Here is a 25,167-nt window from a genome sequence, read left to right on the forward strand (position 1 = left end):
AAATACAATTTTAATGCTAGGAAACATCCTGTGTTATCTAACCCAACAAAGCGCCAGTGGCTGCTGCATGACACGACCTGCATTTGATCTCGCCTTTGCACAGAACACAGGAACACCAGCTCATAAACAAGTTAGGAAACACATTTAACCAACAACCCACAACTTACTTTCAACAAGCTCACGATGTCAGCACACCGATAAAATTAGCCGCTTGGAGTCTGCGATTTTGGCATGATTATCTGCTAATTGCGCTCTGTAAGCTGAGAGGGGTGGGCTTAGCAGCTCGCCGGGGGCTGCTGGCTGCCTGTCTTCCCACAAAATTTGCTCACAAGGCATCTAAAAATAACTTTATAGACAAATCTTCCTCGGGAGGGAGAGGCAGGGCAAAACAAAAGAGCGTAGATAGCTTAACCTCTTCATGGCCAAATATCCACACGTGTGGTGAGGTAACAATACCCACGTTGGCAGAATGGAATCCTTTGTGGCTGTACATGGAGGATCCAAGGCCTAAACTGTGCTGGTTTTCTCATTTCCTCCAAATTCAGTTTCCTGTACCCTCACATCTGTATGCTCTCCTGTCCCTATAGCATGTGGCCATTGCCTCTGTTCCATGAGCTGGACACTTTCAGCCCCACCTGGAGCTCTGGGGCTCTGCCACCACGTTCCTGCCAGCTGAGAGTCCCCTGGCTTTGTGCCCAGAGGTGACAGGGTGTCCTGTCCTGATGGCAGCAGGCTCTGTGCTCACGCAGGAAATGTGAGCAGAGGTTTGCCCAGCAGCTTTCCCCTTTCCAGCCTTCTCTGCCCTGCTTCTACTCACCCAGCAGCAGCTGCTGACTCCCACCCAACTCTTGTCTTATGCACATCCATCCCAATTCTTCTCAAGGCTGAGAGTTATCTCTGTCCTGGAGTACACGGGGGAAATATGATGATGTTTATTGTCAGGGGCATATGGCAGGCACGTGATCGTTTTCACTGGCTCTCCTGGTGGAGCAAATCTATCAGAAGACTGAAACAAGCTAAGTGGATGAAACACAAGCAAAATTTTATCCACTAAGCAATTCTATTAGGTTACAGACCAAAGGAGGTTATTGATTCAAAGAGCACAGCATGAGGGACTAAACACTTAGGAGCATCAAAGCCCCACTGCAGTCAATTACTGCTCACAGCCAGTGACTGGAGCTTCAGGTTAGGAAAGGATGTGTTGTTCCAACAGCAGTGATTTGGTGGAAAATGTGCTGTTAGTGCTAAATGTGATAGAGCAAATACAAGGACTAGAGACAAATGATTGTGCAGGGGATGTTTAAACTCCTCAACAATGCTGCTGGTGAAAAGCAAGCCAGGAAGAAGCACAGACACTCAAATACAGGCTACACACAGCACTGGCCTTTATAGGAAGGTCAAATTCCCACTTTTTAACCCAAAATTCATAAGAGAACAAGCTCATCCACTTCTTGGTCGTGGTTTTCATTGGAGGGTCATCCTCATATTCAGTCTGATAAATGTTTGTTAGTCGAATGGCAGCCAGCAACATTAACAATTTCTAGGGCTGAAGTCTCCCTGACACAGCAGGTGGGTGACATCCACAAATAATACACAGGTAAAAGGAGAATTACAAGGAGCAAAATACTCCTTCAGAGCTTCAAAAAAATAAGAGCATCTCCAGAGAAGCAGTGTTAGAGGCAAATGCTGGAGCTAAACCTCAACAGGGATCCCAAACTTAAAAAATTCCTTCATACTGCCACACAGAAAAGATGGATTTCTTTAAAGGCTTAATTTTTGGAGGCTGCTGGAAAGGCAATGAAGACATTTGCACATCCTGTTCCCCTCTTCTGTCTTTTAAGCCAGAATGAAGACATGATCCAGGCCTATTTTGTATTAAACCAAAAAAACACACTTGCAAGTCTCCTGATATTTGTCCTTCATTATGTTTCCACTCCTAGATAAGGCTAAGCTCCAAAAGAACCTCAGTTCTGCTGAGGGAAATGCACAATATTGCTGGCAGAACTGAAGGACCACTTCCCTTTTTCCTCAGTAATCCCCCCTCTCTGTACAGCTCCTCTGTGGAAAGATTAAATTATTTTTTAAAGCTAGTTTTTCTTCCAATAGCCACACCACTGTTTTCCAGTAGAAGCAAATGCACATAAACACGAGTTCCATGAGTTCAAGCTGGTTTAACAAATCCCCCTGTTCTCCAATCCCATTATTCCTCAGCCAGGCTGGCTAACATCAGCTTTCAGGAGTCACAAGGAGTTTCCCCCTCCCCACAGTGTGGGACTCACCAGGACCTTTGTTTTCAAAGTGTGTGGTTTGTATTCTTTTTAATCCTCAGATGCTAAAAATGAATTGAGGAACTAGGACAGCTGCTGGAGGCTGTGCTGAGGTGGTCATTTAGATGGGTTTAGGAAGCCAGGCACCCTGCCTTTTACAGAAGACATTGTATTCCACAGAGACATTTTAAAATAATAGGCTAAGATAGGATACAGCTCTAATATTTTCCCATGTAAATTGCTTTCCTTCACCCTTTCTTTACTCTTGGCTGATGCCAAGGATTAAATAAAGTGTTGGCATGTGGAAATCATGCAGAGAAACCCTCAATAAACCATTTTCACCCAACCTGTAGATCATCAGGCCTTAGTCTGTGAGCTGAGAGACAGAAACCAGTGGGTGCCCTGTGACCTGAGCCTTTTGCAGCACAAAATGTCACCAGAAAAGATCCAATTTCTCTGACTGATATGGGATTGATATTGGGATTATTGGTTTGGAGCAGGGTGAGAGCTGCTGTGTGAGGACAGTCCAGTGTGGACACTCAGAGCCACACAAAGCCAGCCCATGTCCTCCTGGACACTTTCCTGCCCAGTTCCAGGCTGTGGGAATGCATTTCCATCTCCAGAGAGGCGAGCAGGGACACAATTCATGCTATCACTTACCCATGGCTGGACATAACACAAATCTGCCCCAGGAGCCCAAGCAGGAGTTAATTTTCTGTGCAAATGTCCTACTGGAAAAGGAAAAGCCCTGGTGCACACAGTGGAGCTGCACTTTCACCTCCAGCTCCCCCAGCCCTGCTGAGCCTCCTCTTCCCACCCAGCAGAATTCCAGCAGACACCATTTCTGTGCCATGCCCGAGAGAGGAGAGGACAAGGCACCATCACCTCGCTGCTCTCTTGCTTGCAGGTCTAGCAGTGGCCATCACCTACCAATTCTCTTTTTAAAAATTAAATTAAATTAAAATTTAAAAAAGGCTCAAAAGCCAGGGCTGTAAAGGTTGTGGCTTATTGGGGTACAAAACCCATCAGGTCATGAGTTTTTTGAAAATATCCATTTTCTGCCCAGTGGAGGGGTGTGAGTGCTGAATCACAGGCACAGCAAGTTAGAAAAACAACTTGTTTTGTTGAGAGCAAAATGTTTAATCTGAATGCTTGATCAGAACCAGCCCAGGTTTAACTGAAGGGTTGCCATGATCTAGGCAGGATTCCCACACTCTTCACGAAGCTTTAGGCTTAGAGCAAAGCTATCCTGCATGGGCTGGATGTTCTTACCACCCACAGGATAAAATATCCTGAGGTCTAAGACCCACCAAGGACTTGCTGAAGTCCAGGACACCACCAGCCATGCCTGAGGCTGCCCATGAAGCCCAAACCCAAAACTGCCAGGCAGACACTGAAACTGAATTTATCACTGCTGTTATTATCAGACAGGTCACTCCCCCCCTGAGAACCTCCAATGTTCAAGATTAATTTTGCATCATAAATACCTTGTTCACATGTTCAGAACAGATCAAATTAAGTAGAAACTGAATATTTCAGGAACTCTAAAAAAATGTTCCCCATGGGAGAGGGGGAGGTCAGGATAAAGGAGACAACTTGTAATGTTAACTTCATTAACCCCCTGAGACAGTCCTGGGTCCCAGCTGGTTTGGTATCAGCCCTTTCCACACAAGCACATGTTTCCTGCCACAGCCTGACTGAGCACACCGTGCCTGACACATCCTGTCATCACCAAAGCATTCCTCCTCCACATGGCATTTCAGGAGTCTGCAATGTGCCAAGTCAATTGTCCTCCTGCTGGCAATTTCACAGCGTCTAGACCATGGACTGCACTGGATTTTCTCCACTATTTCACTCACCCAACAATATCTGAAGTCCCTCTCCCCTCAAAACAAGTGTTTTGTTTTATTTAAAAAGACAAAATCAACCTACTGATGGTTTGGTACCAATTCCACAGAACAATCCGATACATGTATAAATTAATACTTCCATTAATCAATACTTATTCATAGACAAAATGAAGGAGCAGCTGTCTGGGCACATATGTTTAGCATCAGTTCATGACTATAAGCTAAATATACCTCCCATGGCTCCCAAAACCTCAAACAAAGAGCTGCTGTTCGCTTGAGATTCACAGCCAGGGTCAGGTAAAGGTTATGAGTTATCCCTATCTCAAGGTTACTTACACAGAACATAAACTCCAGGATCAAGTTGCAGAGTCAGCAGCAATTGCTCACTCAAAGTCAATCACCTTCAGCACAGACCAAGCAAAAGCAGAGGCCTTTGGGTCTGCCCAGCTTCCAGGAGTGAACTTTGCTGTTATCAGCTTTCCTTCTCCAGGGAGCCTCCTTAGATGTCAGGGCTCCTACTGCCAGCCCTGTGCAGATTCCAAACAGCATCACTCTTAACACTGGGCATATTTTGGAGTGACTTCAAGTTGAGCAGAGCAGGAGGAGCGAGGTGAGGTCGGGCTGAGAGGTGTCAGAGGGCTGTGTGAGGCTCTGGCTGCCCAGACTGTCCAAGGGAGCTGTGGGGCACAAGGACCACAGCTGGTCCTGTACACTCATTTAAACCCAGCATGCCACAGGGTGTGCCCAGCTCATCCTTCACCCCAAAGGTTTGGTAATGAAGAACAATGCTGTCTTTCTGAAGGACAGCCAGGAAACCCAACAGACCAAACTGCCCATGATCTTCACGTGTATTTAAGAGAATACATAGCCTAATAATATCAGGTAGGATAAAAGGATAAAAGACATGAATCACTGATATGCCTTAAATCTGTTCACTCAGTGAGGCAAATACTGAGAGTTCAACTTGCAAGTCCATTTGTCAAACACAAGCCTTTCCCTTAGGAAAACCCACCAAGATCTTGCTTGCTTTAAAGGCATTTCTTCTGAAGTACAGGCTTGGATGCACTGTCCAGATTCACAGTTCAAGCATCTGATGGGCTGCTCAGTATTTTGATGATAATCCATCTTAAAAGGGAAGAGCCAAACTGCTCACACCCTCACAAGAGAGCAAAGCACACATTTGGAAGAGGCCCCATTCCCATCTACCTGCACACTGCTCTCAGCAGCCTGAAGTCCTGACAAGCTCCTGTTTCACAGGAGAATTGCAAGGATCAGGTCTGCACTGTCTGCAAAGGGCTTTGAAACTCTTCTACCCAAGACTGAAATAAATACATAAATTAATAAATACAATAAATAAATAAAAACAATAAATATTGTTGTTGCATGACTGGCGCAGATTCCCCAGAGAGGCTGTGGGTGTCCTGGGAACAGCCAAGTCCAGGCTGGACAAAGAAGACTCTGAGCAAGTGGAAGATGTCCCTGCTCAAGGAACTAGATGGCCTTTAAGGTCTCTTCCCACACAGACTGTTCTGTGATTCCATGGCACTTTCCCTCTGCTTTCAGCCAGGCTGTGGAACTCTCCACATCCCTCATTTTCTGTGTCAAAGGGAGGAACCTTTCCTCCCTTACTAGATTACTCTGACTTCTTTGCTTAAATAAACACTCATCAGCTTTCATGTGCTTGTAGGACCTGCTCAACAACATCCCAGGCAGCCTGGAGCACCCCCAGCTGTCCCTGGCTCCCTCCCAGTGTCAAGGGCAGAGAAGGGGAGCAGCTCCTGCCAATGCAGTGCTTCATCCTGCATGGAAAACCAAAGCTTGGAGCCTCTGGACCCAATCCTGCACCTGCCAAAGGCTTTGTGCCCCTGGCCTGAGGAGCACATCCCAGCAAAGGCTGGAGGAGCCTTCACCTGCCCCATGGATTGCATTTCCCTTTTGTTGTGTCCTCCCTTTTTTACAGTGGTAGGTGGGAAAACAGAAGAACAATCTCACATTGACATCAGAAGCCATCAATCATCTGCTAAAAACGGATGAATAATAGAACAAAAAGGAGAAAGAGAGAGAGAAAAGGGTCAAGGCTGGTCCTTCAGTATGAAAATGCCTGTCCTGGTGAAATATACTGTAAATTAGTCTGAGACAAGGGAATTTGGAGCCAGCAGGATCTCCAAGGCTAGCTTAATATCAACTCCAGAAACATTACACTAATGGATTTTTAAATATGATTTACAGGATGCTGTATCTGGGAGCATCAAGTGGAAGGAGGAAAAGGAAGAGCTGATGTGCTTTGGGAGGGCAGGTGCTGCCTCCCTGCTGCAGGAGGAAGAGTTGGGTGGCAAAGAAAGAGAAGCATTTTGAGGGCAGCACAGCTCAAGGGTGGGTGGCCACCCCTGCACTTTGGAAATGCCACTCAAAGTACCCAGTTTGCAAATCTGAGCAGTGGGGATTTAGGCACACACTTCCCATCCACAAATGCAGTTTGAATATTTGGAAACCTGCACCCCATGGAGTTTTATTGACCTGGAACCCACACACAGCCTAACTTCAAGGGACAAAGTTCTGAACTTCTTTTGGGGTGTGTGAGATTGACCCACACACACCTCTATGCAGGGATGCCATTCTGCATGTGCTTCTGTGCTCCCTGAAAGAAAAGCCCAGCTTTTCTCCAGGACAAAACCTCCTAAATGCATTAATCACCTCTATCAGGATGAACCTCAGGTGGTTCAAAGGCAGAAGACAAAGCCCATCCACAGACCCCTTTGAAAATGCCTCTGCATAGGCTGAATCCCCTCCCAGGGATGCAGGAAAATCCCCTCCCAGCAGCACAAGGTGTTCCCTCATCAGCACTGGCAGAGATGGTGGCATGGGGAGCAGACAAGCTGCTCCCCACAAGAGCCAGCCCTCGTCAGCAGAGCAGTGCAGGCTGAGGGTGTCCATGGCAAGGACAAACCAGTGGCTCTGACTGGGGACAGGCAGAGCCAGCAAAGCACTGGGGCAGACATTTCAGTTTCAGTGTGTTGGGAACTGCCCCCTGGCCAGAAAAGCACTTACACCTGGGAGGAAGAGGAGGCTGGAAAGGCTTTGGAATTAAACACTGATGAACATGGCCAGGATGCTGTCATTCCAGAAATTTTCACCTGCCCAGACTTCTTTTTTTTTAATAGTTCATTTTTTAATTAAAATGTCATCCTAGAGAGAAAATAAATACTTGCTCAGCTTCATGCTCTGTTTCTAATCTGGGTCGATTAAGAGGGTAACCAAATAAAACAAACACAAATAACACCTCTATAACAATCTCCTATCACATCATTGTGTGATTCTGACAATGTATTTCAAATTATTAACAACTCTTAGCAGCTCTATTCATCATCATCTTCAGTGTCAAGATACTTCAAGAGTCAAGCGAGCTTTTAATGAGCTCTCAGACTGAAAGAGGAAAGGAAATACATATATCCAGTGCATAGTGCTTTAATGATCACCTAATTCCTTTTATTGTATCTCCTGTTATGATTTATGAATTAGGCAGAAAGAGCAGAAACATTTGAAAAACACTCGTGTACACAATATCCAGAATAAGACAAACTTGCATTTATGGAGATTGACAAAACATGGCTGGATTTTATATACAACACTGGAGATTGGTGCTGACATTTGTTTTTCCTTATAAGCCCAAGTTGTTCTCACTGCACAAGTCGCTTTGTAATTATGGATTTGTCATATTGATTTAAACTCCTACAGCCCATGGGCCCGCCTGCTCGCCTTTGTGTTTTACACCAACACAAAGAAAACAGCTCAGAAAGGTGGTTCTTTGGCTCTGGGGGTATTAATGAGCTGTTCCTTACAGGCTCTGCCTCTCTCCCTCACTGACCTCAGCTCACACCCCCCCAGTGAAATGATTTCCATCTGTTGGCAGCACAGGGGACAGGAGGCTCTGGACGTTTCACAAATGCAGGCGACCCCTCTGACCCTCTCGGTGTAAGCACTTAAAACTTGCTCTCACTTTTTATTTACCCTGCAGTCATAGCCCAAGAATAAAGGGGAACCATTTCCTTTCTGAGGCAGTGACTACTCTTGGTTAGGTGGATATTCCCTGCCTGTTGCAGGGTTTCAGGAGTGATTGGTGATTTCTCAGTGTCCTTCTGGAGACCCTGCAAAGAGCCTGGAGCTGCAGTGCGGCACCACACTGGGCTCTGAGTAACACCACGGCTCAGGAATCCATCACAGGGAGTGAAACAAAGAGCCTTAGCTCACATCTGAAATAAAACCTTCCCTTTGTAAAGAATAACAGAGACTGAAGCTTGGTGGGCACGCTGGAGTACAGGGAATAGGTGTGTGGTGTTGTACCTGGCAGGGCAGGAGCTGGGTGGAGGAGCCCAGGGGTGTGGGTGCTGTGGGCTGCACTTGTCCAGAAAGCTGATCCCTTGGCCAGGAAATCTGTCCCTGCTGTCCTCATGACTTGGGAAGAGCAAAAGCAGGGGAATGGACACCCCCAAGATGTCTCTGGAGAGACCTTCCCCAACAAACTGTGCTCCCAAAACCTCCCAAAATGTGCCCAGCACCTGCAGAAGCTCCCTCAGCCACTCCCATCCAGTGCCACCCCAGCCTTCACGTGGGGACAGGGTGTCATCTCTGCCCACCACTAGCAGAGGTGACACACAGCACCTGTGGCTTGTTTTGAATGTTCCCTCTCCTGGTCTGGCAGGGGTCAGTGCTCACAAGGGAAGGGGAACAGGGATCCTGAGCCCACGGCCACCCCGTGCCAGGTGCCAGCAGCAGCTGCTGAGGGAGCACACAAGGAGAAACCCTGGAATTGCACACACCAAAGCTCCCTCCCCTGCCTTTGAACCCTTGCTGCTGGGTCCTGTCCCCTCCTGGCACACCTCCTTCACTCCTGGCTACTTCCACAGCCATTCCTGGTGCAAAGCTGAGAAATGACCACGTGCAATGCAGGGACACTTTCCCTTTGGAGCACGAGCACACCCAGCTCTGGGCAGCGTGGCAGCAGCACAGGCCTTGGGCAGTGGCCCTTGCCTTCTGAGCTGCCTCTTTTGGGGCTGGAATCATCAACACCACAACCTGAAATCTGGAAAGACTTTGCTCACCAAACTTCTGGTCTCCAGAGGACAGTCAGCACAGTTTGCTCAGTTGTTGCCTAATAACAAAAGGGAAAAAACCCCATGTAATGGAATTAAAGTGGAAAGATAAAAAAAACAATTCTTCAGTGAAATCTTTCAGGTGCATGAGGTACAGCATTGCACACACATGACAGAGCATTTCTATAATGTTTATAAGGTTAATTAATTAGTATATCTAGCTGGTACATCCAATAGGAAATCAGTTATCCCAGTAATCCTTGGAGCGGGTCCAGAGGCTTCTTTGCCCTATTTATTTGTTATGTCTTGGGTTCTGGTGAAAAATAAGATGTCCTTGTCAGGAATTCTCTTCTTAAGAATAAGACTAAACAGAATTTCAAGAATGTGTTTGTAAGTGTTTGTTAAACTGTGAGAGAGGGCAGGAAAAATACTAGAAGCTACACAAATATATATTAAAAATCTACCGGGCTACAAATATATGAAAAATACACAAAAAGCAAAAAAATCTTTGGTCATCACAGTCCTTTGTAATAAGATCACATGCTACGGACCTGGGTATTGAGAGTGAGCAGGTGGGCAAGGCAGCCAAGAAAACCAACAAAACCCATTTCTACAACAGAATCCCAGAATTTGGGCTGGGTTGGAAGAGACCTTAAAGCTCATCTCATTCCAACCCACTGCCATGGGCAGGGACACCTTCCACCAAACCATTTTATGAAGGCTACTATTTGCCACTATCTTTTTAAGAGAGTTTAAGAAAGTTAATCCTTTCCAGTATTAATTTCCCAGTTGGAAAAGCTGCTGGACAGTTTCACTAACAAACACTTCTTCATGTCACTGAGGCACTTGTTGACCACCTGCCACCAGCTGCTGGCAAAGGGACCTAAAACCTTCATGGTGACCACAGGGACTGGGATCCCTCCAGGGCAGATTGTGGTGATCTCCCCAAGTGATGAAATTTCCTCTCATCCCAAACATCCAGCAAATTGAACCCAATTTTTACTTTACTCTCTAAGCTGTATCTCTCATGTTTTTCTGATGGCCTGGACATAACAGCAAATGTTCTTTTATTTTTACCTTTCAAATGCCAACTCCAGCAAAACTGAAGAATGGTTTGTTCCTTTCCCACCAAGCACCATAATTCCTCCAAAATTTAGCCCAGCACCTTCATATCTGCTGTTGTATTCTTCTTATCAGGAAGAACCTGCCCAGCACTAAAATTTGTCATAGCTTCAAGCCTGAGGAACACTTTGAAGTGTTTTATGTGGGTCATTTCTATCTCTGCCCTGCTCTGGTTCCTGGCAATGATGGAGATCTTTCTCATTGCTTCCCATTCCTTCTGTTTTACCAGGTGTTTTTTCACAGCTCTCAGACACCTCGCTGCAAATATTCCCTGAAAGCAGTAAAATATAAATAAAAATATGGACTTTGCTGTTTTTGCAGGAATCAAACATCACCTGAAACACCCCTGAAATAATAGGTGCATCTAGAAAACCCAGCCCAAAATGGAGCTCCCTGAGACAGCTGGATGGAGTTTGGACATGATCCCTTGGAAAGCACCGAGGAAAATCAGAAGGACTGTTCAAAGTGATCAGTTATCCTGGCATTGCTCTCACGTGAAAAATCTGGGAAGATATATTGATGCCTGGTAATCAGCCAATTCAATGAAATTCTGCTCAGGAGAAGAGGCACACCAAGTATTGTGACTCTCACAGCATCCCTCTGATGGTCAAGCATAATTCAAGACGTGAAGTAAATGATAGAGGCAAAATTAATGCCACCATCAGCTGGTTCCTGAGATGAAAAAGACACCTATGGGGAAATTAAAACCATCCTTCACATCACTGACAAAACAGAGTTCCAGCAGCCATTGGTTGTGCTTTTTACAGGCTGCTTGAAACATCCAGTACAACCCTCTCTGTCATTAGATAAAGGAATTCAGAGCATCTCACCAAATTCACTGTGATTTTATCACAGACAGAGCCCATCCCCAGCAAGGGCAGCAGGGAACGAGTTTGTACTGGGTAGAAGTGACACACACATTCTGCCACCAAGCCTCTGCAGCCTGTACAGCAAATTTATCCTACAACAACCCTGGATAAAGTGGAAGCAGCTGGTGATTGCCCTGGCAGACACCTATTAACCTACATCATACACAGCAATGACAGCCATAGCTCATTGCTACAACCCTCAGGAATACCAGTGTCAGTGTCCAGAAAAAGAGGGAGAAAAAAGGCTATTGATGAGTATGGGCTGCCCTCAAGCATGGTGAAAACAGGAGTGTGCAAGCTATTAATATATTAAATATAATATATTGAAGGAACTGATGACTTTGATTATATGAGACCACAGGCATCAGACCAAAGAGGCAGTTCCCCAAAAATCCAGAGATCTTTGGCAAGGCTTCCATAGCTGTGGCCTCCCTCCTGAAAATGTGAAATAACTGTGGAGTCTCAAAATATTTAAGGGTTGGATGAAAAGTTTCATTTTTCCCTTAGCAATTTACAGATATGAATCATGGGGAAAGAATGCTGCTGACAGGGAGAAAAAACTGAAGCTTCAGTGATGTGGTCCTGACATATCTTTAGGATTGAAAGGAAGATGAATGCTGATGCTAGAAATATTACTGGAGAACAAGCAGACTCTGCTGTCAGAAATCAATAGATCCAGACTTATTTACTTTGGTCTCATCAGACACTGAGATGAAAATAAACCTCAAGAAAATAATTACAGGGGGGAAAGCAGAGGATCTGTGCAGTAGAAAATGAGCAGTGGGAAGATGAAGAGGACAGCACTGCAAGGGATGTCCACACATGGAGAAAAGGACTGTGCCTTGCTCAGGTCCCAGAGAGCAGCAAAGAGAACCAGGAAAAGAGACAGCAGTGCCTGGGAGGGGTAGGAAGGCAGAGCAGAGAGAGAAAGCAAGGTGAGAAAAGGAAAGGTTGCAATACAATTTGTGTCCACTTAAAACAAGATTTTTGGGCTTTATCCTGTGTAAATTGTTTCTTTAACCCTTTCCAGAGGACCATCATAACCCTTTCCATTCCATAACTTTGCAAGAAAGGCGAGCAGAAAAATCAAAATATTTAATTTAGTGTGAGTAGCCCTTTCCCATACCCCTCCTACCCTACTCCACACACAAAAGGTGACCACCAGCACAAGGTCTGTGTGCTGCAGAACTGATCAGACTCTGGGGGATGTCCAGACCTGGGCTGGCCTTCCAAGAAATCCTTCAAGAGTCTCTACCCCATGCACAGGCAGGGAGCAACCACACACAGCTACACCCCTGGAGCTTTGCACCCCAAAACCTGAAAGGAAAAAGCCAGGACAAGTCTTTGTCTTGCTCCAGAGAGCAGGTTTGATGTTGTGTCTGTGTGCCTCTGTGTGTGCACAGACCCACCTGAGACCCTGTGGTGGTTTCAGCACTAGCTGAAAATCACCAGAGGATTTACTCACCTTTTGCTGTGAGATATGGATTAGGAGAAGGGTAAAACAGGCCTAAAACTTAAAAGGAATAATTGGCTTTTCAGTGGTCCAAAATGCTGTCAGTTCTCAAAACTGGCTAGCTATTGGCCTAATCTCAAGCAGAGAAGGAACTCCCAGCAGCCTCTCCCAGAGCCATCACTTCCCTGGGTGTTTTCCCCTTTTTTCTCCTAAATGCCAAATTGCCACAGACACACGTCTTGTGCACGCTTGGAGTGACACATGCCACCCAAAGCTGCCACTGAGGCAAGCCAGTTCCTCCTGCTTTTCCCCCCATCCTTTCCCCTGCCCACTGGCAGGTCTCTTCACCTTCCTTTGAACCTTTCCTTCCAACCCAGCCCTGGTTTTTTGCCCCAGCAGTCTCCCACAGCAGCACGGCTGTGGGGATGGAGCAGATCACACCGCTGTGCAGGGCTGCCACAAAACCTGCACAACAGGCAGCAGCTCCTCATACATTCTCAGAGATGAAATCTCTGACACAGGCTCTTAAAACTGTGATTTAAAAGCCTGGTCAACAGCACAAGTGGCATAGGGGGGAACATAATCCATCTGAGGTGACTGCCACTTTCAGGGGCTGCTGCTTGGAAAGGAAAAGGAGACCGTGAACCCAAACTGCATTTCCAGACCCCTGCTAGGACCAGCTTTGTGGGAAACATCAAGTACCCACTTGTCTAAAATCCTCCCTCTGCTGGGAAGCTCTGAAGCACCAAAATATTTTGACAAGAATCCAAATCGTTTTCATGATAAAAGGAAAACAAGAAGCAATTTGCAAGGCTGAGAGTGTAGAATGAGAAGATGCACGCACAGAACACACACCTCAGGTTGACTGAGCTGGTGTGGCTCGTGCAGAAGGTGATTTCTGGAGCTCCCATGGGAAGATGGAGATTACTGATAAGACACTTTATCTGAACCACATTTTTTTACTTCCAGACAAGTCTGAAGAAGTTTACTCTAAAATTCGTGGAGTCAAGGTTTATTTTGCTCTTTCCAAATACTTAGGGATGAGCTTTGCAAGCACCAAGAATAGCTCTAAGCACTTATAATTTCTCCACAGCTGAGCCCTAGCACTCCTCCTCTGCACAGAACCCAAACAGAACCATCTCCCTGGGCTGCTGTTGAGTTCTGCATGCTGGTTCACCCATGAAAACCATCCTAAAGTGGTACTCACAATCTAATCAAACAGCAGATAATGCCTCAGACTTCGCTGGGATTAACTCTGATTTCTCCTGGCTGGAGGGTGTGCAAATAACACCGGTTTCTTAAATGGAGAAAATAATTTGAGGTAAGACTGAGCCAAGCCCTGAGCCAGCAGGTCAGGGAGGGGATGCCTGTTTCCGCAGGGCTTTGGATCTTTGCTGCTTGACCTCGCTCTTGGGAGGTCAGGGACATTGTCTGGGGAGCCCCACTGATTTCTTCACAAGGGGCAGGACATGGGCATTGTCATGGTAATGGCAGAGCCCCAGGCTTGATAGGTGTTCCAGCCCTCTGAGATGTGCACAGGCAAGGGCACGCCTGGCTCCTTTGGAGGCCAACAATCTGCCAGTCAGTTCCACCCCATGAAAACTAAGGTGAATGTGAGGAGACCTCGCCACCTGTATTATAATCTGCAGCTGTATTGAAATTTTCTTGGCAGAGCTGAAATTTTAATGTTTAATTTACTTGAACTAATGTGTCACAAAATTCCCATCTACGCTGGAAATTCTAATGAACCTTTGGGTGGACAAAGAGACCTCCAAACTTTGATCCTTTCCATCACTGTATTTTAAAACAAGCAGCTCCTTAAGAAGGTTAAGGAAGCAATAATAAAGACTTTTTAGTGTGCATACATGATCATTCCATACTGATGCACTTCAGCTTTAATAATATTGTATTAAATTTTATTGTAACCTCGCTGACATTTACTGCAAGGGAAAGTGCATAAGCTTAACAGCCTTATAAAATACAGCCCAGTAATGTACCTATAAAGCATAATATTTCTATACCAATGATGAGCTATTGCAATTGCATCCAATTTAGTGGCTCATTATTAACGAGAGCAATCACCTTCTCAGTCACAGGCTCTGAAACACAGCCCGGTGTGTCGGTGCCATTTCACATTCTACAAGGCAGCTGCTCCAATTTCACTCAGCACTGCAATGATCTGACAGTGGAAATTCTCTTCTGGTTATGAATTAGCTACAAAACACACCTGATGATGAAGAGGTGAGTTCCTCATGCACATCAGCACGGCTCGAGTTTATTCAAGGGAGGGAAACTGGTTTGCACCACCTGAGATCGGGGCCATCTAAGCTGATGTGACTCCTTCCACTCCCAAAGATAGTCTGCCACTAAAAACCTCTTCTGCTACCAAATATTGGACTTTGGTAGAATTTAATTTGAATTTTGGTGGAATTTAAGTTGGACTTTGGTGGAATTTAGCACCTCCTTTCACAAAAGCAAGTCTGAAAGTCCCTGCATCCACAACCACTTGTTCCTACAAGACATTAAAACTCTCCAGTGAACTCACTGTGGCCCATTCCTTTTCTAACAGAACATTCATTCCCAGACCATTCTGATGGGCCAAGGAGCTGCTGGGATCCAGAGACCTGGCAAAAAAATAGCTCAACTGTCCTTAGAATCCCAAAAGAGGTCTCCTAAGCAAGTCCTCTGCATCTTTCCCAAAGGCACTGGGGACAAGGTGATGTCTGAAGTCAGAACAGTTGTTCTTATTAAAGAAAAGATGGACAAGGGTACAAATTTCAGCACAAGCAACAGGCTCAGTTACCCCCTCCAACAATCATAACTTGTCTGTCCTTCAACAGCCTTTTCAAAGCTGGGCAAAACTTGATGCTTTCACTGTCAAGCTGCAGATTTGCATCATTCAGAGACCAAATCCTGGTGCTTCCTGAAGAGCACAACTTTGAAATAGGCAGAAAGGGAACTCTTCCATGCCTAACACACCCACAAGCTTCATGACTACGGATTCCTCATCTCCTTCAGCTACACTGAGACAAAGCACAACAAAAAGACAATAGGACAAGACCCTACAAGATGTGAGGGGTGGCCCTGGCACGACCCAAGCTCAGAATGTCTGAGGATCTCTATCACGTGGGAAAATCCCAGTGCAGTGAAGTCCTCACTAGCAGCTGGGGATTTTCTGAGCTGTCAAGGTGACACAGCCTCAAAGCCATCAGTTGTTGCTCAGCAGGATGAGACAAACACAGCTGGTACCTGGGAGAGATTAATTCAAGGAGTCATCCTGGCTGGAAGACAGGCAAAGATTTGGAGACACTGTGTATGTGGTGTAAAGAAAATAAGTAGTTCATTTTCTTCGAGCATTAAGCTGTAATGGCTGTCAAGGGGGATTACTGATATTGTTATGCCAGTGTCAGCACATGTTGTAGAGCAGCTATATTTTGAATTTCCATACTTGCTTAATTTAATGTTCAGATAATCTGGCAAATGAAAGACGAGCCTCAAAGACTCTTTCTGCCCCCCTCCTCTTTAAAAAAATCATTCTATTAAGAATGTTAAATTCTTGGGAGCAAGAGCTGGCGTACATGGAGGGCACATACTAATCTCATTTATGCTGAGATTTGCTTTCTGTTAAGCAACAGAAAAACAGCTAATCAAGCATAATTCAATAATACATCATCTGCAGATGCAAAGGCTCAGAAGATTGGTATGGAGCTTTGCCCATTTACATGAACTGATGATCTAGGCCAGGTGCAATTGATTGCACGTGGGGTGTGGGTGCACACCTCCAAACCTCCTCTGATGGCTCCTCCTCAGCTTTGGGCTCACTGGAATCTGGGACAGCTGCCAGCACATGACTGAATATGATCTGTGCTTCTCTGTCTGTGGCAGCCAAGAGAGGCCACTTCCCTGGGCAGGGAGCACTGGCCCAGCTGCCACTGTCCCCATTGCCCAGCGCCACCAGAGGCGCTCCTTGCCTGAGGAAAACGTCAGGTGGAATCTGGGATCAGCTGGTGACACTGGCATGTCCTCTGCCACACCCCAGAGCATTTCCAGACATCCTCAGAGCAACTTTGTGCTCCTTGCAGAAGGCACAGCAAGGCCTGCTCAGCCCCTGCTGGGTGGCACTTCCCCATTTCCCCACTGCAGCCAGCACCCAGCAGGAGCCCAGGAGAAGTGACCCTGGGGTCCCTGCCCATGGGGAATGCCACAAGGAGAAAGGGTCCCTGTGCCAACAGCCCACAGACAGAGCCACACATCAGCCCTGTGCCCTGGAGCTGCTGCCCACGCCCCACAGGGCAGCCCTGAGTCCCAGTTCTGCTGCAGCTGAAACATTCCACACCCATGGCAAATCCTGCATCATGCTGCACTCCTCTTTTTCTTTGTTTCATTCAGATTCAAGCAAAAATGAAAAGTGTTTGAAATTCCCTACCTAAAAGAACAGAGCTGTAGTCCAGGGAGAGCTGCTGGGTGCTGGAGGCAGACTCTGGAGCCCTGGGCTCAGAGACACTGTGCCAAGGACTGACAAAGAGATTCTCTTAAACCTCTGGAACTGAAAACATCCTCACTAAATAATCTGTTTGGCAAGCTGGAAAATTCTGTCCTCTAAATACTTTTTTCAGTGTTAGCATTATACAATTTCTTAGATCACAATGTCACACCACAGGGCAAAAGCCTGATATTTCAGATTAACTTACAAGAGTCCAGGTTACACCTCTTACCAAAGCTTCCTCTGACTAGTAGCTGATATAAAAGGAAAAAACATTTTGGGAGGTTGGAGGTTTTGGAATGCTAGCAACACTAATGGAGTGGCAGAGTGCTGTGCATGAGGGCCATGAGCTGACCCACCAAAACCCACACAAACAGCAGAGAGGCCATGAGATATTTCTCTTTGTTCTCCATCCCCTGATTTGTTGTTAAGGCTCTTTGCTAATTTCCATGGAATTGCTACAGCACATTTGTAAACACACATGAAACTCAGCCAGCTCTGCAGTCGCTGCTGTCTTGGACTATTAAGTACAATATTTAGCTCAGACAGATGCCACCAGAAGTTCAGCAAGGCCATAAAACAAGCTTGATCACGTATTTTTGAAAATGAGGCTGTGAAGCCGTTCTGGAAGAGTTTACATGTATGTTTGTGCATTTGTTTCCTTCCATCTGGCAAATCCCCTCCTGAGGCAGCAAGATGAAGCCCAAGGGAGGAAATGTTTGTGTTCAAACACAGCAGCACCCTTCTGGAAGAGGATTGCCATGAGGCCCCCTGAGCCAGAGCACAGACTGCTGCTCGTGGCACAGAGGATTCCACAGGGAGCTGCTGCTGCTTTTGATGGCCCACAAGGGAAAACAGGACCCTCTGCTCTCTGCTGGGTGCACACCTCAAGGGGAGCTGGCTCCAGAGCACTGTGGAGGCAGCTCTGCAGGTTTTCAAGGTGCTACAACCCCAGTGTCCAGGCACAGCACATTTCAAGCCTTTCTCTACCCTTAAGGCAGTTTGAAAGGGGCTCTGCAGAGGAGAGACAATGCCACAAGTTTCATCCTCAAAAAGCCTGCACAGGCAGCTTGCAGCCCTGAGCACCTCAGTAAGGGCCTGATGGGGTGGAGCCATTACTTGTGCAGAGACAGAAAGGCATCACTGGATTCTCCTCTCTCTGCATCTGCTTTGAGGCTCTGGACACCTTCAGTCCTGTGCTGCTGCTTTCCTTGTTGAGCTGAACCCAAAAGCTTGCACCATCAATTATCTCACAGCAAAACAGGGCAGGAACAGGAAAGAGAAGGACATCAAATTATTAAATCTCTCGAGCTACTGCCCTACAATATATTTAATTATGATCTGGTGCAGAAAGTGTTGCAAAGACCAGAAATATGGAAAGATCCAGGTGGCACCCAAGAACAGCTACAGCAGGAGCAGCCAGCCAGGCACACTCTCACTTGTGCATCAGCTCAGGAGCGGGCACTGAGCACAGACAATGAGAAACCCACCCCAGAGAGGTGTGAAACCATCACCCTTTCAAGGAAAAAGATCCTTAGCCCCATAAACCCAGCCCTGGCTGTGTTGTTCCCATCCCCTCCAGCAGTCCCACCTCAGCACTGAGTGCAGTAATGCTCATTGACTGCACAGCTCCTGCCCAGGATTATTTTCCTCCTATCTCACCCACGGGAAATTTTCCTTGGTTTCACAGAGGTTTAATGCAATTATTTTGCAAATCAAACACCTCCAGGTGTCACAAGCCCCTGCTGCAGCCTCATGTGATTTCACCTTGCCCTGCCCCTGCACCCCATTTCTGACACAAGGTCCTAAGGGGAGATGTCTTCTCCCCGTGCAGGAAACCCTGCCTGGTGCAACAGAAGGCACCTCAGATGTTATCACAATACAAATAAGGTTATAACCCCAGTGCTAGCAAACAATCCAGACAGGTGAGTGGCTTTAAAGTTAATGCAGCCCTGAAGAAAATCCCTCTTTGTCTCACCCAGAGCTGGCTCTCTGCTTTGATGACCACACTGCCAAACCAGCAGCTCCAGTATCAAAGAACAAAAACAACAGAACAGGTGAAAAAACAAAGCTCTGGGCAGATGGGCAGTGCACAGGTCACACCTGCTCACACCCTGCAGGCTTCTCCCTTGTCCCCAGTGAGTAATCACAGAATATTGGAATCATTAAGACCTCTGAGATCATTAAGAGTTCACCTGTTGATCCAGCACTGTCAGGCCCACCACTAAGCCATGTCCCAAAGTGCCACATCTACACTTCTACATCTACATCAAGTGTTTCTTGAACACTTCTAGGGATGGTGATTATACCACTACCCTGTCCCAATGCTTGGCCACCCTTCCAGGGAAGGAATTTTTCCCAAAATCCACCCTGAGCCTCCCCTGGCCCAGCCTGAGGCCGTTCCCTCTCCTCCCTCTCTCCCTGTTCCCTGGGAGCAGAGCCCGACCCCCATGGCTGTCCCCCCCTGGCAGGGAATTCCAGAGAGGGAAAAGATCACTCTGGATCCATTTTCTCCAGGCTGAGCCCCTTTTCCAGCTCCCTCAGCCTCTCCTGGGGCTCCAGATCCTTCCCCAGCTCCGTTCCCTGCCCTGGGCACATTTCAACTCCTTAATTCCTTTCTCAGTTGTCTCCCCTTGATTCCATCCCTCAAAAAGGACACGTGAGAGAGACACAGAAAACAAAAAGCAAACTGAAAACACCCCACACCACAGCTGGGTACACAAATGAGTGACCAGGGGACAGGATTTCCCTGTCCCATGGCCAGCAGTTCCCTGGTCCCGTGGCCAGTGGGTCCTTGTGCCACTGATGCCTTAAGATTTTAGCTTTTATATTTTTCATATCGTATTTTATATATCCTGCACTGCATTAGTGCATAACTCTGAACCCCATACAGAGTGTCAGCTGCTGTCCTCACATTTTGGTCAGACAAAACAATCCCTCTAGGCCTGAGATCCAAGGACACACCACAACCTCAGGCCCTGAAAACTATAAAAAAAGTGAATTGGGGGGAGCAAACTGGGGGAATATGACTTCATTACCTGAAGCTGGAATTGGAGAATTAACCTCTGATACGCAAATTTTCCAAACTTATAATTGCCTGAAAAACTCATGACCATCATCCAGCTTGGGTGTAGGCCCTTTGGGGAGGCTTCATCTGCCCTCAGTGTACCTTCATTAAATATATCTGCTTTTATCCTTCTTTGTCTGGTCTCTGGGTAAGCCTGAAGAAGGCATCCCCACAGTTCCCTGTCCCATGGCCAGTGGGTGACCTGGCCAGGGCCCAGCCCTGTGCACTCGTATCCTGCTCACAAAATAACCAGAGAGCTGCTTGCCAGCCCCCAGGTTTATCCACAAAGGAAACCTGAGGTGCTTGGCCCTGCCCAGAGCCAGAACACATGTTTGTGGGATATACAAAGTGCTTGAAATAGAGGCCACAGAGGACCCATTAGAAATTCAATATTAGCTTTGTAAAATTGCTAATAATTAGCTACAGCTCTTTTCTCCATCACAGCAGCTGGTGACATGAAAGTGATTAAGTTTCTAATGAATAGATTAGGGTTACTGAATATATTAAATAACAAGGTTTTTAATCAACTGTTTATTGATTCCAGCAAGACAGTTCTGACAGCAGAAAAACCACTGGGTAGCAGTGGAATTTATTTATGGGCTAGTGTTCTACATCAGAAATAATTAAAAATAGATTATTTTTCACCAAATCTAGAGCTTTTTTCTCTTTGAGGCAGGTCAATATGGATTAAATTAACTGCAAATAATAAATTAAGGGAGAATTGAAAGCTAAATTCAGAGCAGAGAGGTGCTCGCAGCTCGGCAGTCAATCTTTGTTTGCAGTTGTTGGGGCAGAACCAGCCACATATTTATTGTCTGGTTTCAGCCAGGAGAGACAAAAAGATTGGACATCTTGGGCAAAGAGTTTCTGAGTCTCTACCCCTGTTGTCCAGTCCCATGGGAAGGATCCATACAGATCCTATCCCAAAAGCCACCCGGGGATAGAATGGTGTTAAATAACCAGAAAGAAAATTTTTATTTCCTTATTCAGTTCACTGGGTGCCAGGTGAGCTCCCCATGGAAATTCCTAAGGAGTTAAGCAAGTCTGGAGCCCTGAGTCTTGTCTTTTTTAGGATTTTTTAGGATTTTTTTTAAGATTTTTTTTTTTTTAGGATTAAGACAGCAGTCCCACCTTGTAGTCTGGTGTTCAGGACGTAGTCAACATGGAAAAACAGCTTTTCAGCTTTTCAGCTGGGCTGCACCCCAGATCAGGTGTCAGGGGCTGTGTGTTGAGAGCAAAGGATCATCTGGGGGGTCACTCCCAGCTGGAAAACCCTCTCTGACCACAACATCAGCTTCCCCCTGGAAGGCTGTGAACCTGCCAGAGACATCTCAGGTCCCAGCCCTTGGAACCAAAGCTCAGGAGCAATTTCCCTCTGCCCATCAGAGACCTTCCCAGTGCAGCTCATGGATCTCCAGGGCCAGCCAGGAGACGAGCAGCACATTCCACATTCCCTGTAAGCATTTTCCATTTCTGCTTCTGTCAGGTTCAGAGGCCACGGCTGCATCCCTCCATGCAGCAGGATCCAGGATGTCCTCCAGTTTTAAATACTCACAGTGGAAGGTGGAGGAAAAAGAAGAAATGTTTAGGAGATCCGATTTTTCCACAGCTCCAAAGCACAGAACAACTTTCTGACAGTATATATAGCTATCTTGGGGTCTATTATTTTATTAAGGGATATCTGAAGTGCTCCACAACACAAGCAAATCCATAATGTATATATATATATGTGCAGTGCATATGCATATGGACCCATTTATAGAGCAAATCTTTCTAGCTCTGATCGTTTATAAGGTAAAAGACCTTTAGTCTGACATTGAATCAAAGCCAAAAGCTTCATGTGCTCTTTAAAACAGCATAACACACAGAAGATGTTTTTCTTTGGAGCCTCAGTGGAAGCAGGATTTCTTGGAAGGTTTTGCTCTCAAAATGGAATCTGGAGGGTTTGGATTAGTGTGAGTGGTACCTGTAAAAAAGGTGTGCAGAGGGGCTGCTGAGGCTGTCAAAGGACCATGATAAATCAGATTACTGTGCTTGTCTGGAGGGAGCTGTGGAGTTCCCAGAGCTGCACGTGGGGTGTGGGCTGGCATTTGGAGAGAGAGCATGTGGAAACAGGATGGACACACGTGGCCTTCACAAGGACCACTGCCATGCCATGGGAGGGCTACAATCTCCTCCTCCCTCCTGTTCTGACTGTCTGCTAAGTCATCTTTCCCTCAAGAAAGTAAAGCCCAGATGCCTTCCCCACCAGCTGTCCTTGCACTAATGTCACAGTTTTAAGACCAATGAGATGTGAATTGCAATATTAATATCCATGCTGATACCAACACTGCAATTACATTTATACAATGTAATCATTAGGCACAAAGATCATCTACATCCCAAAGCTCTAATGCAATTCCAGCAAGATTTCCCTTTATTTTCCCTTTTTTTTCATTCTGCTGTCTCTCAGCTCTTAAATACAGGAAGAGGAGCTCTTTGGAGGAAGGGAAAAACTCTGGAGCATGCTTGCCAACAGGGATTCCCTGAGGGATCCCTGGCTTGTGCCCCAATCTCAGATACACCCTGGATGGGAGAAGCTGGAGAAGGTGATTAGAGCATATTTTCCACACCACAACCAAAGAGGACCCAGAGCTGATCTGCAGTCCAGGTGTGGAGAGCAGAAAAACTTCAGCAGAAAAGAGAACAAACCCCAGAGGAGGGGACAGCATCTCCTCTGTGTACCAGGAGTGTTGCAGGAAGCAAGTCCTAGCTGGCATCAGAGGTAATGTGAAATAAATGAAGGTACCTTCAAGACATCCTTTTCCATCCCAGCATCAGCCTGGCTTTTTTCTCTCTCAATCATACAGCTGCTTCTCTCAGCACACAGCTTCTTGAGCTAAGCAGCTGTCTGGGAGAGGTCTTTCCAGAGGTGGCTGGAAAATTAGCAGGAGAGGTAAGTGGGAACCACACATCCAAGTCTGGGAAGAGTCCTCAGCATGTTCCAGCAGGACCCAACCATGCTGGCACCTGATGCAGCTTTCTGTTTAGTCCCTGAGCTGTGTGGGGAGTGGGTCTGTAGGAGATGTGTGGCAGGAGGCCACAAGAGCCAGGGAATTGGTCTCTGAGGTTGTGGAGTCACTCCTAGAAGCCACTAAGCCTAGAGCTGAGCTTAGCAGGACCAGGTCAGGTGTCAAAGGGGCACCACAGGATCCATCATGAAAACCCTCTCTGATCATTACCCCCTCTTCCTTTCTTTCACCACTGCCATCTGATGAGTTCCTGGGAAGTGCAAGGTCAAGAATGAAGTAGTAAATACTTCCAGGGAAACACTGCAGGGCAGAAAGACCAGGAGAATAAATCCATCCTGGGCATTTCCACCATCTGGTGCAGCATTCCCTCAGATACACTCCTTGAGGGGATTACCCCGTCACCTTCAAGCTCAAATTACAATTTATAAAGAAACCACAGGAAAATATCATGTCAAAGCTCTTCAGAGAAGGCAAGTGTCACTGGGCTGCCCCAGGATATAATCTCCTGCTCTGCCTTTTCCTCCCCTCTGTGCAGCATCAGAAGGGGACCAGGCAGTCATCCACAGGCACATCCCACCACAAATCCACCCAGGTGCCCATCCTTGCTCCAAGGAGAAGCATTTGCACAGAGCCAAGGAGGAGTGCTCGAGGCTGCCCTTATTGCTCCTTGTCTGCCTGAATCCCTGAGAGCCCCTGGCAATCTGAGATTTGTCAGCGTTTCCCATCTCACATTTCCTACTGGAAATCCCTCCAGCAGGCAAGATGCTGTAACAGGACTGCTTAGCAAGCTAATTAAATCCACGTGTAATTGCCAGGAAGACAACTGACACGTTAGAGCTCTGAGATGTGCATTTGCCCTTGTGCAGTTTATATCTCACGGCCTGGCAGCTGCAGGGATGGCAAACAGGCAGCATTTAACACCACTGCAGGTGTGGCACCTTCCCTCCCCACATTAAAATTCTACCTGCCTGGAAAGCTGGTTTTACATGGCACAAAGGAGCCCACTCAGTCCTAATCATTCCCACCTGCAGCTGGAGTTGTGACCATCCTAAATACTTTAATAATCTGCAAAATCTGTCACTTCACCCTACATTTCAGTCACAGGGAGCTCTGTGAATGAACATTCTCCAGCACGAAGACTGATCATTTTTTCTTCAGCCAGATCAAGCCCAGGGAAGGACATGGCTTCATCTCCCACCCTAAATGAGTGTAAAGAACCTTTGATGATAGCACTTGAGTAAAGATTTTTGGAAATCCAAGTAGATTCTGCAGTTTGGATTGAGCTTGTTTGCCAAAAATATAAATTCTATACAATCAACTAAAGCACATTTTCCACAGGTTGAGCATGAATGTCCCTTGGTGGAGAGAAAGCCAAACCCACCACATGGATCTTTACATCCAAGGCCTATGGCTCAGGCCAAGGTACGACTTTAAAGGAGATCCTCTGATTTTTCTTTAGAAGCTTCTCGATGTGTGAACACATATCCAGACAACCACAACACATTTGGGATGGGGTTTCATCTGGAAATCATTACAAAGCACAGACTGGCCCATGGGATTTCCTGCACTTCCTGCCTGACGTGGGAACAGCCTGTTCCTCATCACTGGGCTGCTCCTGTTCCTCGGCACATCAGCTACAGACAGGAGAGGCAGAGCAAGTGTCTCCACACCGTCAGCTGCCTGTTCTTCCTGCCCTTTTGAACCATTCCTTTGTCCCAAGCTGCCAGCACAGTAATTCCCCTGCTGGATTCTGTGAGCAGGAACAGGGAGATGCTCCAGGTTGGGGCACACACAGCACACAGGGACTAGGGAAGTTCCCAGTTTCTCTTGGCCAAGGCCTAAAACCAAATGGAATGGAGAGGTTTGGGCTTCCAGGTCTTTTTGGGTTTTTTTTTAACATATTTTGCTAACAGAACAGTGCAGGAATAGCACAGAATATAAACTTCTTTCCTTTT

At 46.5% G+C, this 25,167-nt stretch overlaps 1 long non-coding RNA gene across 2 annotated transcripts in view; it reads right to left on the reverse strand.

The window, feature by feature from the left end:
• Window positions 1–327, reverse strand: part of LOC111937227 (uncharacterized) — an 87,483-nt gene extending 87,156 nt beyond the window's left edge. The window contains exon 1 of one of the 2 annotated variants that reach the window (XR_015277922.1): window positions 168–327. This is a non-coding gene — a long non-coding RNA (uncharacterized LOC111937227). The remainder of the gene's footprint in view (window positions 1–167) is intronic. The other variant, XR_002868502.2, reaches the window with a different exon arrangement.
• Between the last annotated feature and the right edge of the window lie 24,840 nt (window positions 328–25,167).

Source organism: Cyanistes caeruleus, chromosome 19 (genome assembly GCF_971803275.1).
Source record: "Cyanistes caeruleus chromosome 19, bCyaCae1.hap1.1, whole genome shotgun sequence".
Classification (NCBI taxonomy): domain Eukaryota; kingdom Metazoa; phylum Chordata; class Aves; order Passeriformes; family Paridae; genus Cyanistes; species Cyanistes caeruleus.